The sequence below is a fragment of the Cupressus sempervirens genome, chromosome 8, assembly GCF_028749045.1.
Source record: "Cupressus sempervirens isolate cs-2001-9-10 chromosome 8, ASM2874904v1, whole genome shotgun sequence".
NCBI lineage: Eukaryota > Viridiplantae > Streptophyta > Pinopsida > Cupressales > Cupressaceae > Cupressus > Cupressus sempervirens.
The window spans coordinates 192,510,353-192,526,694 of record NC_143125.1 but is presented as its reverse complement, the minus strand read 5'-3'; positions in this window follow the sequence as shown (position 1 = coordinate 192,526,694).

Here is a 16,342-nt window from a genome sequence, read left to right as displayed (position 1 = left end):
TTCCTATAAAATATTTTCTCTCTAAATTTTCTCAGTAAAATTTTCTAAAGAATTTGGTTATAATTTAACTCCTAGCCTCGTAATCTCTTCAGATCTATGCATATAAGGTTTTCTCAAATAAATTTTAACTACCCATATTGAGAATGCATACAACCAAAATAGGAAAATCCTCAGAAAAGATATGGAAGACATGAAGAAGACAGGAAGTGCAAGATGCGAAAATAGCATAAGCAAAATCACAAGAGTCTACCCAGATTCTGATGCTAATTCGCTTTTCTTTAGAAAACCCGTAGAGCAAGCTCCTCCCTTCTCCAAAGTTCTCGAGTCCTCCAATGCTCCAAAACGCTCGCCCACGCTGTGTCTAAGCTTCTAGGAATGCCTAAATATAAAAAATTCTCAGGAAGCACCTAGAATGTTTCTAGAAACAACTAGAAGGTGTAGACAACTAAGTGTGAGTCTATTCCAACCTTCTAGATGAGTCATAAGGTTTTAGGCACCATGTGCTTAATTGGTGCACTAACCCCTATGTTGTTGACATATGAGAAATAAAAAGGTGCATTAACTCCTAGGCAAGCTTATAACTATTTTTATTTATTTTTATAACTTTAATTTTAATTCTTATAAAATTTATTATTATTATTTATTTATTACTTTATTATTATTTTATAATTATTATTAATTATTAATTTGTTAATTTTCTTTTATTTAATTCTTTTTCTCAATTAATTCTCATTTAATTAATTATAGTCAAAATATCAAAGATCATTATATTATATTAATTTTCTCCAAATAATTAATTTATTAATTGAATCTATTTATTAAGACTTAATTAATAGAAAATTTACCATAGACCTCCAAGATAAAATATGAAAACCCATCATAGAACAATTCACTCAAAATCAGTCTAAAGGGTTAAGAATCATGAAATATGTCATCCGACACATTCAGTGGGTGAAATATCCAGATACTTGTCCTATCTTTCTAGGACAATGGTTTAAGGGTTTGGGATTTGGACTTGAGAATTTATCTCCCTTCTCTTATCATTGAGATAGTGTAATAGGGTACGCTCATCCTAGCAATTCAGGGAAGTCGATACCTGGTACCTGCAACTTGCATAAAAACCATGCATGTATATGCAATATATATAATGCTAAGCTAAACAAGCAATGGTAGGAAGTGGTGCACCATGTAGATCCTGGCTAGTAGGTGACTACGACTCCCTTCCTTAACCACATCAGATACGCCATACAATAAGAGCAAACATGCACACCATACACATGCAAGTATGGGGTAAGTATCCATAATAAAACACAAGAGATAATAAACCATGTAACTAATCATCATCAATAACTAAAAGAAATTTAAGAATCATCATGCATATATGAAATGTAAAGTCTAAATGATCTCATCATATATAAACTGAATCCATAATATAATTTCTAATAGTCTGAAACTAATCCATCAACATAAAACTAGTCTAACATAGTCCATTAATAATAGCAACAATGTGTCTAGAAAGATGTGAATGAGGATAGGCACTACATCCACCCCCCCTTGGGTTAGGCTTACTCCTGGAAGCCTACAAAAAAGTAGGGATAAAACTCTCGTAATGTAGCTGCATCCTCCCATGTAGCTGAAGAATCATCAGTAGGCTCCCATTGGACCCTTACCTGCTCGATGGTTCGACCCCTGAGGGTGAACTCCCACAGCTCCAGAATATGAACCGGCTCCAAAGCCAGCTGCCTATCCTCTACCTGCAACACATTCCAATCAAGAACATGTACAACATCAAGGATATACTGTCTAAGTACTAAAACATGGAAAACATTGTGAATGCGAGCTAGGTTTGGCAGTAGAGCAAGGCAATAAGCAATTGGGCCAATCCTCTCTATAATCTTGAATGGTCCAACAAAACGAGTTGCTAGCTTAGAACCCTTTTTGTATTGGATCAGACTCTTTTGTGGATGCACTCTCAAGAAAACCTTATCTCCCATAGAAAACTGCTTATCTATCCTATGAGCTTCAACATACTTTTTCTGCCTATCCTGTGCCGTAGTCAAGTGCTCATGGATATGCACTACTTGTTGCTCCATATCACGAAGCATCTCAGGACCAAACAGGATGCAATCCTTAAGGCTATCCCAACTCAAGAGTGTATGACAAGGATGTTCATATAAATCCTAAAATGGTGCCATGCCAATAGAACTGTGATACCTGTTGTTGTAAGCAAACTCCACTAGGTAGAGATAGTCCTCCCAATGTGTCTGCCTATCCATCACATAAATACGCAACATATCTTCCAGAATTTGATTCACCCTCTCTATTTGACCATCTATTTCTGAATGATATGCTGAACTGAAATTCAATTGAGCTCCAAGCTAATGCTGAAATGATGTCAAGAATGCGGACGTGAATATAGGATCCCTGTTAGAAATGATCTTTCGAGGAATACCATGTAATGTCACAATGTCACGCATGAAGACATTAGGTACAGAAGCTGCTATGTAGGATGACCTGATTGGTGAAAAATGTGCCACCTTAGTCAACCGATCAATAGTGACCATGATAGCATCATGAGGACGAACAGTCATAGGTAATCCTACTATGAAATACATGGAGATGATATCCCACTTCCATGAAGGAATGAGATTTGGTTGCAAAAGTCTTGCCAGGTGCTGTTGTTCTGCCTTGACTCTCTGAGACTCAAGACACTTAGCCACATAATCAGCAATGTCTCGCTTCATCCTAGACCAAAAGAATAAACATCTCAAATCAGCATGCATCTTCTTGACACCTAGATGTGCTGAGTAAGATGTACGATGGGCTTCTGCTAGAATTAAGGTGCAAAGCTCATCCAGTAATGGCACATAAATCCTCCCCAAATGTCTCAAAATACCATTTGACTCTCAAATGTAGCCTGTAAACTTACCCTCCAAAGGTCTTCCTGAATCTATCTCTCTGCACACTTCCTGATACCAAAAATCTGTAGGAAGTGCCTGAAGAATCTGACTCCTCAAATCCACACTAAGAGTCATAGATGATATCACATGTCTCCTGCAGCTCAAAGCATCTGCTACCACATTCTCCTTTCCCTGAATGTACTTAACCTCAAAATCATACTCGCATAGAAATTCCATCCATCATCTCTGGCGAGCATTCAAATTAAGATGAGTGAAAATGTACTGAAGACTGTGATAATCACTATGTAGCTCAAATCTATGCCTCAACAAGAAATGTCTCCACCTTGTCAAAGCATGAACTACTGCTACTAACTCAAGGTCATGTGTAGGATAATTTAGCTTGTGATCCTTGAGCTTTTCTGATTCATACACAATCACCCGTCTATTTTGCATCAAAACTACTCCAATCCCTTCAAGAGAAGCATCTGTACACACCATGAAATCACCTTCTGAATTGGGTATGGCTAAAATTAGTGCACTAGTCAAAAGCTCCTTGAGCTTCTGAAATGCTTCCTTGCATTTCTCTATCCATAAAAACTTCTTTCCTTTCCTCTGAAGAGAAGTGATAGGATGTGCTATCCTAGAGAAGTTTTGGACAAATGTGCGATAATAACTAGCTAGACCCATGAAACTACAAATCTCTGACACATTAGTCAGTGTAGGAAATCTACTATCGCTTGAATCTTTGTAGGGTCTACTGAAATACCATCACCTAAAATGACATGCCCTAAATACTGAATCTTCGATTTGAAGAATTCACACTTAGCTGCATTGGCATAAAGCTGATTGTCTCTTAAACACTATAAAACAAATCACAAGTGTTCCTCATGCTCCTTCTGAGACTTAGAATATATCAATATATCATCAAGAAACACAAGTACAAACCTGTCTAGATAAGATAAAAAAAAACCATCATCAAACTGATGAAAAACAATGGAGCATTAGTCAACCCAAAAGGTACCACTGTGAACTCATAATTCCCATAGCAAGTTTGAAAAGTGATCTTGTGAATATCGACTTCCTTAATGCAAAGCTGGTGGTATCCTGACTTAAGGTCAATCTTGGAGAATACTATAGCTCCCTTGATCTGATCAAATAAGTCATCAATCCTTGGTAGAGGATACCTATTCTTAATAGTCACCTTATTCAACTATCTGTAATCAATACAAAGGTGCAAAGAACTGTCTTTCTTCTTCACAAAGAGCACTGGAGGTCCCCATGGTGATACACTAGGTCGAATGTTCCCTTTGGCTAGAAGTTCCTCTAGCTATAGACGTAACTCACCCAATTCCTATGTAGTCATGCGATAAGGAGCTTTAGAGATAGGCTTCACTCTAGGAATCAGATCAATGCTAAAATTGATGTCCCTCTTAGGAGGCATGCCTAGAATCTCACTTGGAAAAACATCTGCGTACTCCTGTAAAATTGAGTGATCTAAAGTCTTCCTCACGGGATCTTCTTCATCAAAATCATTTACCATAACAAAAAAATCTGACATCCCTTAGGGAAACTCTGCTTTAGCTGCATAACAGAAATCATCCGCAGAGATATAGGCCTTGGTATCCCAACTATCTTCACATCATTCCCTTGGTCATCTTGGCACAAAATAATCTTCTTCCTGCAATCTATATTGGCTTTATGAGATCCAAGCCAGTCCATGCCCAAAACCACATCGTAGGAACCAAGGGTTATAACTCGAAGATCAACTACAGTATCAAAGCCTCCTAAGCTAAGCCCACACTTATGAACTACAAAATCTTTGGAGACCTTAATACCTAAGGCTAGTTCCACTTGCCAACCATAATCTTGCTTCACCGCATCCAGCTTACACTTAGAAACTATAGATGGTGAAATAAATGAATCTGTAGCTCCTGAATCAAACATTACTAAAAGAGATATACCTCGAATAGCACCTGTGGTCTCAACCACTATTCCTTGATGATCTGCTTGATGGTGGTCTACTACTGCAAACACTCTATGAGCTCTACCTGCATCACCAACTGTAGGCTCTAAAGCTGTTGGCCTAGGTCCTGAAAATTGAGGTGCTCATTGTGGATATTGAGCTGCATAATGTCCAATCTATCCACATGAAAATAATTCTGTATTTCTGCCAGATCCTTTACCCATAGGTGGTGCATTTGATTGTTGACGACTATTTGTACTAACAAAAGACTGACTGCTCTGAGCTGGTTGATTGGGCTAATTTTGTTTATTGCGCATAGTATTGCGGTTGTTCTTCAAGTTAGAACCTTTGCCACCACCTTGAGCCTAAGAATTTGATCCCTTCTATTGCTGCGTCTGCTAAGACTGCTGCTGATACTGTTTCCCTTTAGAAAAAGAAGGCTTCTTGTTACCACCTAAATTGTAGTTGCCTTTAGATCCTAATGCTGCTGGTGCTCCTACAAAACCTCCTTGACCAAGGTTGACACTTTGCTCAACAAGGATAGCTCGACGTACCACATCCTTGAGGGTTTTTGGCTCAAATACCTTGACACCCCCAATTATACAATTTTTCAAACCTCTAATAAAATGCTATGTCAACTGAGTTGAATTCTCATTGAATCTTGAAAAAGACATGAGCTCATAAAACTTACGCTCATACTCGGTCACTGACATAGTGTATTGCATGAGATTATGAAACTCATCTGCCCTTTGTTGCTTCCATTCCTCTGGTAGGAATCGTTCACAGAAACTCTCTAAGAATAGCTCCCAAGTGACACTACTCATATTGATACCCAACTTCTTCTCCTCAATTGTCCACCAAGTGGCCCCAAAATTTTCCAAATTGGTGATCGCAAATCTTGCCTTAACATTGCTGTCAAAATCCTACATGGAAAAAATCTTGTCGAGGGAAATAAGCCACTGTTCGGCCACATAACCATAAGCTTGCCCATTGAAAGGCTTGACCTTGGATCTCGAAAGATCCTTCATCTGAGTGGACACAATGGACCTTTGATGATCCTTTCGAGGACTCCTAGACCTGGGTCTATGCTCTTGTTCTGTCTGATGTGCTTTGGGCTGATCTTGAACATGAGGTAGATGGTCAAGAATAATCTACATCATCTATCTCAAATCAACCTCTTTAGACTTAGCTTGGTCCTCTCTACGACTCTCTTCTTGCTGCTTACTAGTGTGCTCTCCTCTGCTCTCTTCATGAGCAGATCCCCCATGGGTGGACTCATGGACACTGATAGCTCTGCTACAATTGTGTCCTATACCATGGCCTCAAATAGAAGACCTAGTCCCATACACCATCCTACAATAGCACAAAGTACTATTACAATCAAAAGACACATGTTGTAATAGACTAAGTCCAATGTCAATTTTGTCTATGTTTAGGTTTAAGTAAAATTTTCAGTTTTGAAAGCTAAGTGTTGAAGTATGAAAAATATACAAGTAGAAGTTCAAGTTCTATTTCAGTTCACTTAGTTTTCAAGTTGAAGAGATACACTTAATAGTTCAAAGTTATAGCTTGTTCCAAAATACCCAGAGCTCCCAATGTAGAAACTTGGGCTCTGATACCAAATGTAATGCCTTGCCAAGGGATCCAAAGAATAATACTAAAGTTTTACTAAGTTTGGTAGCATTTTTTTTTTTTACATGAAAGTAATACCATTTAAAACTAATCCAGTTACAACTAATACATAAATATGGAAGAAATAGAAATAACCATTTAAAAATAAACATAACAGGTTACATTCTTTAAGGATCCCTTAACGTTGAATTACATCTAAATCAACTAACATTATTGAATCCATCTAATACAACAACCACATGAAATAATAATGATAAGTCCAATGTTTATACATTACGTTTCTAAATGGTCAATCATCCACTATACATTTCATAGGGTATGAAAAGCTTAAAAGAATATACATATGTGGAATAAGGTACATCATCCTATTCTAATCCATGGTACATCAAAGTAAAGATAATCTCATGTCATACATGGTACAACATCATAGAAGATATATACATCCGTCATAAAGATAAACATAATAAACTAAGTGCACAGTTCCTCCCAACCGTTAATAGCATCATTAGACCATCGTGGGTCCTAGCCATCCCTCCGTGCATAACATTCCAAATCACCGAGGAGATCATCGGTATTAACATAGTAGGAATGCCACTCCTAACATGTACTATATCATATGTAGAAAGTAATCTAACATGCAAATGTAAGCATAAGATAACATCATCTAACATATGCAAAACACCAGTGAAAGGATACATATCCACCATCATGAAGGATGCATCAGCTATGATGTCTCAAACAGATCTCAAATGATAAGAGTGGAAAAACACTACCACCCGACCACCTGGTACCTAAGTGGTCCACTCCCACCGTGCTGAGGAGATAATCTCAAGTCCCAAATAAGTTAACAAAATCACATAGCATAAATACTCTCTAAGTCTAGGAATCCTAAAAGTATACTAACTCAAATGTTCCAACAAAACTAACATCTAATTCCCAGAGGCACACAAAGACATGTAGGAACCTACTATGCAAGCGAGAAAGTGTCATCGCATATATCATGTAGAAGTTACCCTGATAGTTAGCTAAAATACACGGGTCCCTACTGATCCTCATGTGGCCACTAGTATCCTCTCATACTGATAAGGCATACTATAGAATGCAAGGTCGCAACCATGCGTTCTCTCTACTCCAATCCTAGTCTGTACAAGCACTCAAGGCATGGGTGAGAATAAAACAATTATCTTTTTAGGTTCATTTAGTTAGTATTAGGTGTGAATGTTTTCACTTTTTAAACAACTTACAATGAGTTACCCTGGCAGCCTCTTAGGGCCCCAACCCCCATTGCAAGCCACTTCCCAACACTACAAGTAGATATCCTACCCTAAGCTCATGGAATCATAAATCATCCCAGTCCTATACAAGCGACTGGAAAGAAAAAAATCAAAAGATAATTTCAAAATAAGAACATCAAATATCCACAATAATAGCATCAAATCTCCATGAGCATTTGAAAAACATCCATAGAAAATCATGACCACAACAACTCTCTATTGGCAACTGAAGCATCTCTGATAATCAAAAGTATCCATTGGTTCTCAATAACCAAAATATATCTCAAAACATACTGATCGAAGAATCCAAAATGGTTGAGTCAAAACATGTCACAACATGACATCATAAATCAACATTTTAGTCCCATCATGGCGACTAGAAAATATCCCAAGGATAACTGATCGATGACTCAAAAATGGTTAAGTCAAGTGTCTCATATATAAGAATCTCCACTATAACAATCAATAATTACAAACATTACATAGAGAATTCCATCACATAACCATGGTTGGGTTAATAAAGATCGAAAATAAGACATCATCACGACATCACAATCATAACCCCCAAGCCTCTGGTAGACGTCTCGTAACTAGTCAACACTAGTCAACCCAAAACCCAAAACAAATAGCATAGAGAAAACACAATGCAAGCACATGTTTTGGTTTTGCTAAAAATTACATCTTTGAATTAAATGTGGAGGTCTCAGTTTTCAATTTCAATTTTAGATATTGAGTAGAGAAATTGCACGTTTTACTTAACACATGTATTGTTTTGGATGGATAAAGGTTTTCCTTTATAAGTCTAAAAAAAATTCCATCTTCCAATTATAATATTTTGTTTGAAAACATCCCCCATCAAACTACCAATTAAATTTCATATATTATTTTAATAATTTAAATCAATTAATTAAATCTTAATAGTTAAATTGTAATAATTCACCATTATAAAAGATGAACCTTTAATATAAATCATTTATCAATTATATAATAATTTAAATTTATTAATAACATATTTACATACTTACATATATACATACATATATATACATACATACATACATACATACATACATACATACATACATACATACATACATATATATATATATATGTATATATATGTACATATATATACATGCATATATAAATATATAAATAATTATTAATATTACATTTTATAAAAAAAAGAATATAAAATCGAATTTCAACAATTTTGATTGATATCATATAATAAAAAAAAAACTTTTATCACATACTAACATTATTTTAATAATAGTCACTACCGGCTATTAAAAAGCCGTGCGACCCCATGCCTGCTATCGCAGGCCTATGACGGCAGTCGCAGTACTTGGGACTACAAGTATGGTGTCACCGTAGGGCGTGCAGGGGGGTATAGGTTATATACCCACCCAAATTTATGTTTTTTTTTTTTTTTAATAGCGTTTTTAAAATGCTTTCCTCAGACATGAATTGTGATGTGATTTCTTAATAAGGTTTTCTCATTTGCGATTTAACATTCGATTTTTTAATTAAATAAATAAATAAATATATATATATACATATGTATGTATGTGTATATATATATATACATATATAAATGTATATATGTATATATATGTGTGTGTGTGTGTATCCATATATATATATATATATATATACACAGAATTCTATACAACATAAACATATATAGTTATATGTAGATATAAATGCATATTTATGTAGATCTGAAAATATATATATTTTCCACAAAGAATATATATACAATTGTAAGAATTTCCTATAAAATATTTTCTCTCTAAATTTTCTTAGTAAAATTTTCTAAATAATTTGGTTATAATTTAACATCTAGCCTCGTAATCTCTTTAGATCTATGCATATAAGGTTTTCTCAAATAAATTTTAACTACCCATATTGAGAATGCATACAACCAAAATAGGAAAATCCTCATAAAACATATGGAAGAGACGAAGGAGACAGGAAGTGCAAGATGCAGAAATAGCATAAGAAAAATCACAAGAGTCTACTCGAATTCTGATGCTAATTCAGTTTTCTTCAGAAAACCCACAGAGCAAGCTCCTCCCTTCTCCAAAGTTCCTGAGTCCTCCAATGCTCCAAAATGCTCTCCCATGCTGTGTTTAAGCTTCTAGGAATGCCTAAATATAAAGAATTCTCAGGAAGCACCTAGAATGTCTCTAGAAACAACTAGAAGGTGTAGACAACTAAGCGTGAGTCTATTCCAACCTTCTAGATGAGTCATAAGGTTGTAGACACCATGTGCTTAATTGGTGCACTAACCCCCGTGTTGTTGACATATGAGAAATAAAAAGGTGCATGAACTCCTAGGTAAGCTTATAACTTTTATTTTAATTTTTTTATAACTTTCATTTTAATTCTTATAACTTTTATTATTATTATTTATTTATTACTTTATTATTATTTTATAATTATTATTAATTATTAATTTTTTAATTTTCTTTCAATTAATTCTTTTTCTCAGTTAATTCTCATTTAATTAATTATAGGCAAAATATCAAAGATCATGATATTATATTAATTTTCTTTAAATAATTAATTTATTAATTAAATCTATTTATTAAGACTTAATTAATAGAAAATTCACCATAGACCTCCAAGATAAAATATGAAAACCCATCATAGAACAATTCACTCAAAATCAGTCTAAAGGGTTAAAAATCATGAAATATGTCATCCGACACATTCGGTGGGTGAAATACCCAGATACTTGTCCTATCTTTCTAGGACAATGGTTTAAGGGTTTGGGATTTAGACTTGAGAATTGATCTCCCTTCTGTTATCATTGAGATAGTGTAATAGGGTACGCTCATCCTAGCAATTCAGGGAAGTCGATACTCGATACCTGCAACCTACATAAAAACCATGCATGTACATACAATATATATAATGCTAAGTTAAACAGGCAATGATAGGAAGTGGTGCATCGTATAGATCCCGACTAGCAGGTGACTACGACTCCCTTCCTTAACCACATTAAATATTATATATAATAAGAGCAAACACGCACACCATACACATGCAAGTATGGGGTAAGTATCCATAATAAAACACAAGAGATAATAAACCATCTAACTAATCATCATCAATAACTGAAAACAATGTAGTAATCATCATGCATACATGAAATGTAAACTCTAAATGATCTCATCATATATCAACTGAATCTATAACATAATGTCTAATAGTCTCAAACTAATCCATCAACATAAAACTAGTCTAACATAGTCCGATAATAATAGCAACAATGTGTCTAGAAAGATGTGAACGAGGCCAGGCACTACAAATGGAATACTGCCTTTTAGTCCAACTCACTTGACAATTGCCATGGAGGACACCTAAATGTTATCTTCTAAAAAGGTGGGCCCATGATGTTAGATTGTGCTATGTGTCTTGTTTGCACTTCCCTACATTGCTTATTTCTCATGCATCTTCAAATTATGGGCATATGCTGGCCTTTGATCTAAACAAGATTACTAGTCAATGAATCTTGGACATAAAGTTATACCTTTATTAATAGATCAACCAATGACATTGTAAAAATTTTAGAATGTGCATTAAAATTACTGACAAGCTTGCAAAAAGATTCTAACCTACTCTAACACATCAAAATCTTTCTAGTGCACTAATATTCTAAACAAGAAAGGGCTATGTGTGATCAAGGCACATGCCCACTTTATTTAAAAACCTTCAATTTCAAGATTGCAGGGATGCGCCATTTGTTGATCTGACTAAGATCGATGGCTACCCAAAAGGTGCCAAAGTTAACAATTTTTAATAAAATAACATGTGGTTAGCAAAGATTAATAAAGGTTTTAACAAGGTTTTAATGAAATCTTCCTTAGGTAAGCCAGACCTTGGGTAAAATTTATTTATTGCCTAAAATAGATTTTGAAAAAGGACTCTCAAAGTTTTTCAAGGTCTAGGGTAAAATTATATAAGGCACTAGGATATTTTCATGAAATTTACCTAGGGTTTTACCTAATTTCAAAAAAATTTAGGCATAAAATTAGGGTTTTTACTACTGAATGTAGCACAATAGAGTTGGTGAAAAATTAGGCCAACAATGGCTCTATCTGGGGATGATAAACTGCTTGAGTCTATGCAAGAATTTAGAATCTATGGTAGAGTAGGCCGCATACTTCATACAACAATGACAACTTCTTCAAAGAGCATAAAACAAAACATAAAAACAAGGAACTAGACTATACAACACTAATTTACAAGGATTTACAAAATATATAGGAACATAAGGAACCCTAAAACTACTATTCATGGAAAAATAAATACCTTAAGAAAAGTACCTCTTCAAGAATTGCCCATGAATGAGAAATTCAAGAATGTCTCCAGTTAAATCTCTCAAGAAATATGAATCTTCCCCATTTTTATAACAAATGCTATATGGACCAAGCCAGATTGGGTCAAATTTACCATGCTTTCCTTTATCTTCCATTCTAGCATTCCACATTAATACCATGTCACCTATTTCAAACTTCCTCTTAGTGGTCCTTTTTTCATATAAATACTTTATCTATGACTATAACTTAGGATTCCAAATAGAAGACTCTCTCCTTGTTTCTTCTAATTGCAAGATGTCATCCATTTTGAGTTGTATCTCATCAACAATATCATCTTCATAAAGTTGAATAAACTTGTACATCTCCTTTAGGTTATTCTAGGGAAGTCTAGCCTATATACCATAAACCAAATCAAATGGGCACATCCAATGGCTTTTTTCACAATAACCCTATCAGTCCATAGAGCTAATGGCAATTTTGAATCCCATGCCTTCTTGTTTTCACCTAGAATTATTTTGATAATCTTTAGTATACTCTTGTTGCTTGATTCTGCCTGACCATTTCCTTGAGGATGATAAGGTGAGGATGTTTACTCTGTAATGCCATATTTGGTACACAAATTCTTATATTCCTCAGACCTAAAACACATAGCATTATCAGTCATAATTTTCTATGTACATCCAAATCTAGTCACAATATTATTTAAGATGAAATTAATAACTACTTGTTGCATTCTTAGTAGGGATTGCCTCAACTCACTTAGTGAAATAATCAGTAGCTACCAAGATCTAAGAATGTCCACCACTGGATTTGTTTATAATCTCACCTATAAAATCAATTCCTCATTGTTGAAATGGTGCCTGCACTTCAATTGGTCTTAATTGTAAATTCCTAGAATATTTCAACTTTCCACCAAATCTCTGACAAGTATTACATATTTTCACAAATTCATGAGCATCTCTGAAAAGTGTTGGCCACCAAAACCTAGTCCTCAGAACTTTATGAGTAGTAATTTTTGCCATATAATGACCACCAAATACACCTTCATGCATTTCTTTTAGGATCCTTTTACACTCAATTTCATATATACATTTCAAAAGGACTCCTTCAACATTTCTCCACAACAATTGACCATGAACTATAACATATCTTATAGCCTACAATTTAAGGGATCTTTTCTGGTTCTTGTTAACCTTGATAGAGATTTCATATTTTGCAAATAATAAATTACATCCCTGTACCAGTCAGAGGTGTCCATATCACAAAGATTTTACTTGTAGTCATCATCAAGTTGATTGATTTGGTTTGCCTCCAAATTAGCTTCTATCATTAATTTGGCCAAAACCTGACAACCAATTTAGTGATATGAATGTCAATATTAAATTCTTGTATTGTTTTGATCCATCTACATCTTCTACCAAATACCTCCTATTGTGAAAAAATGTCTTTTACAACAGCAGTAGGAACAAATGCAATAACAGTGGCTCCCATTAAATAAAATCTAAGAGCCTTCACCCCTTTCACCAGTGCATATGCCTACTTCTTAGTTATATCAAATTTGAGTTCTGTTGCTTGCAATGACTTGCTAAAAAATGCAATGGGCTATTCATAACCACCTTCATTTTTCTGTAAGAGTACTACAACAATAGTATGAAATGAGGCAAAAGAAAATATATGCATTGGCTTGTCATAATTTGGGGCTCTGAGAATAGGGGCATCTTTAATGGCTTGCTTAATCTTGTAGAATGTAATGCTAGGTTCACCATCCCACTTTATCGTAGATCCTTTCTTCAAAATCCTTGATATAGGTCCACTAATTTCTACAAAATTAGTCAAAAATCTCCTAAGAAAGTTAATTTGTCCAAAAAAATGACTGAATTCCCTTAATACTCTTAGGTTTCTGAATCTTGTCTATTGCTTCTACCCTTTTAGGGTCAATCCTTAGTCCATGTTTGCCAACCAGGTGTCCTAACAACTTTCCTTTAGTGACACCAAAATAACACTTCTTGGGATTCAAAGAAATATCATACTTGAGGGCTCTGATAAATACCTTCTCTAGATGCATACAATGATCATTCTCCTCTTTAGAGTAAGTAGTTAAATCATCTTGATACAGAGCTAAAAATTTATCCATAATATCAACAACTACCACATCCATTGCATGTTGAAAAGTAGCCCCTACATTAGTAAGCCCGAAAGGCATCCTGACATACACATAAGTACCCCATGGGGTGGTGAAAGTAGTCTTAAATTGTTCTAATTCCTTGACAACCACTTGAATGTATCCTAAAATTCCATCCATCATAGACATGAGCTCTGAGCCTGTGACCTTTTGCAACATGGCCTCCATGTTTGGTAAACCATAATTATCCTTTAATGAAGATATATTTAAATTCCTGAAATCAACACATAACCTTATATCTCCATTTTTCTTCCTAATAGGGACTAAGTTGGACACCTCGGAAGAATGCCTAATAGGTTTTATGATCCTAGCATCCCTTAATTTGATCAATTCTTCTTGCATTTTGGGAGCCAAGGTTGGATTTATTGGCCTCTATTTTTGTCTAAAAGGCATAGCATCTAGCTTCAAAGGAATTTCATGCTAAAATAGATCCTCTCTATAAGCCTTTAGGTCATCATATGACCATGCAAACATGTGCCTATATTTCCTTAAAAAATCTATTAAACCTTGCCTTATCTTAGTAGATAACTTTTTGCCAACATATACCTTCTTTGGTGCTTTTGCAGTTCCCAAATTTACCACCTCCAGGTCCTTAACATTATACTCACTAGTATCCATTTGTGACCTATCCTGGTTATCAAAAATAGTTTCTAAGACAACTAGACCTTTTGGGATCTTGTTAGTCTTTAGTTGCACAACTTCTTGTCCAAAAATAATATCTTTTCCATTTATATTTTTCACATAAGCCGCACAATCAATTTCTTCCTGACAACATATTTTTACAATTTAGAAATCTTAGAATGTCATTATCATCTTCAAATACTTGCCAATTCTGGACATTATCAAGGACATAAGGCCTAGCTTGAATCTCAACTTTAGATATACCAGCAAATGTAATGTCATCAGGTTTTACTGCTATATTTGCTAGCAAATTTGCCATCTTATTGTTAGTTCTATCCTTCCAAACTATCCCAAATGCATCAAAATATTCCATCATGTCCCATACTACATTTCTATATTGTTTTAACCTTTTATTTTTTTACACATAAGAATTTCTTACTTGGGATACAACTAATTTAGAATCTCCTATAACATGTAAATTTTTTATCCATGGTTATGAGCTAGTCTAAGTCTAACAAGAAAGCTTCATACTCTGCTATGTTGTTAGTACAGGGGAAACTCAATGTAAAAGAAAATTTATATGTTACCTCAGTAGGAGAAATCAAAAAAATACTTGCACCTGCTCCATCCTTGCAATAAGCACCATCAAAGAACATGGCCCACAAATCACCTTTGTTTGTCTTTGTATCATCTTCTATTTCCATCTGAGATTCATGCTTGCCTTTCTTCAAAGTCTGGACCTTAGCTCTGAATGCATTGACATCTGTATCCAAAAAGTTTGTCATATCATCATCAATCTCTTCTTCTATCATGTAGATGATCTTTGGCTCTCTATTTATCTTTACGAAATTCCCATTAATGTTAAAAGTATCAAATGATAGATCACATTGCAAACTTCCTCCCATGGAAGGACTCCATTTTCTAGATAATAACATACCATATTGAGGCATGATATCAACAAATGACATCTTCCCTGAGTAGTATCAACTTTCAAGCCTAATTGCTTCATTATTTCAAAAGGCATAATAGTATTGGAAGCACCTGAATCAATCATATAGTTCTTTAATGTTTTACCATTCACTAGGATACTCAAGAAGAATGGCTCAACACTTCCTAAACATTCATTGATAGAGCTATCTAGAAACATTTGAGGAATTTGAGACACAACTACTTCATTTTCCTTTTCTTTCACCTTTTCTTTGTCCTCTTCTTTGGGATCATGATTCTCATTACAATCCTAACTTACCTTTACATCAGTATTTCCCAACCATGCTATGGCTTTATTTTGGTGTTTAGGGATTCTTAGTAATTTAGACAAAGGAACCTTAACAATAATTTGAGATAAAGCAACAAGCATATCTATAGAAGAATCAGAATGGTTACCACTATTCATATTCCTCTTCTCATCATTCTTATCCAAAATGTTCAGAGCATTTTGA